This window comes from Mandrillus leucophaeus, unplaced genomic scaffold (assembly GCF_000951045.1).
Source record: "Mandrillus leucophaeus isolate KB7577 unplaced genomic scaffold, Mleu.le_1.0 Scaffold64, whole genome shotgun sequence".
In the NCBI taxonomy this organism is placed as follows: domain Eukaryota; kingdom Metazoa; phylum Chordata; class Mammalia; order Primates; family Cercopithecidae; genus Mandrillus; species Mandrillus leucophaeus.
This window is the reverse complement of record NW_012106919.1, coordinates 4382630-4384063: the sequence shown is the minus strand read 5'-3', so window position 1 is coordinate 4384063 and position 1434 is coordinate 4382630. Positions and strand designations below refer to the sequence as shown.

General features: G+C 44.4%; 1 pseudogene; it reads left to right on the top strand.

Moving 5' to 3' along the window:
- The first annotated feature begins 431 nt into the window (after nucleotides 1-431).
- On the top strand, nucleotides 432-981 carry LOC105554360 (annotated as a pseudogene).
- The last annotated feature ends 453 nt before the right edge of the window (nucleotides 982-1434 follow it).

The following is a 1434-nucleotide window of genomic DNA, read 5'->3' as shown; positions in this document are numbered from 1 at the left end:
TCTCAGGAGACCATAAGCCTGTGGTCTCAACTGGTACACAACTACTACAGCTGGCATTTGAGAAACCTACCACACTAAGGTTATCTGTAACCAGTCTTTGCCACTGAACACACTCAGAAGCAAAGCAAAATGGCCCTACTCAACATACCTTATAGTCACAGCTTCAAGGAAAAATTAATAAGTTCCATCTGTGGCTGGGGAATTCTTGTGGAGGTCAGAGTGGAAGCAGGTGTGGGAAGCTCCAGCAAAAGGAAACATGACTGCCAAAGTGTTTGAGCTCATTAGCAAGTTTGGCCCACCGTTAGCTGTTGCAGTAGATGTGGCGAACTCTGCCTTATATAATGTGGATGCTGGGTGCAGAGTTATTGTCTTTGACCAATTCCATGGAGTACAGAACATTGTGGTAGGGAAAGGAATCACTTTTTCATCCCATGAGTGTAGAAACCAATTACCTTTGACTGCCATCTCAACTATGTAATGTGCCAGTCATCACAGGTAGCAAAGATTTACAGAATGTCAACATCACACTCCACATCTTCTTCTGACCTTTTGCTAGCCACCTTCCTCACATCTATACCAGCACTGGAAAGGACTATGATGAGCATGTGCTGCCATCCATCACTATAGAGATCCTCAAGTCAGTGTTGGCTCACTTTGATGCTGGAGAACAAATCACACAGAGACAACTGGTCTCCAGGCAGGTGAGCAATGACCTTAAGGAGTGAGCAGCCACCTTTGGGCTCATCCTGGACAACATGTCATTGGCATATCAGAGCTTCCGGAAGGAGTTCACAGAAGTGGTGAAAGCCAAACAGGTGACTCAGCAGAAAGCAGAGAGGGCCAGATTTGTGGTGGAAAAAGGCTGAGCAGCAGAAAAAGGCAGCCATCATCTCTGCTGAGGGCAACTCCAAAGCAGCCAAGCTGACTGCCAACTCACTGACCACCACAGGGGATGGTTTGATTGAGCTGCACAAGCTGTAAGCCACAGAGGACATCGTGTACCAGCTCTCATGCCCTTGGAACATCACTTACCTGCCAGCAGGCAGTCTGTGCTCCTCTAGCTGCCCCAGTGAGGGTCCACCCTGCCTGCACCTCCATGGGCCAACTGAGTCACAGTCCTGATGATTCTTAACACCGCCTTCCTGCTGCCCTGACCCCAGAAATCACAGTGAAATTTCAAGACTGGCTTAAAGTGAAGGAAATAAAAGCAAAATCACTTCGGATCTTAAAAAAAAAAAAAAAAAAAAAAAAAAAAAAAAAAAAAAAAGTCCTATCCAAATAAAAGTAAATGCAAAAATAAGATATAAGAAATGATTGTTTCTTCAGATGAGAAGAAACAGCATAACAATATTAAAAGTATGAAAAAGTAGGGTGTTATCACACATCCCCCAAAAAATCACACTAACTCTCTAGTAATGGATTCTAACCAAAATG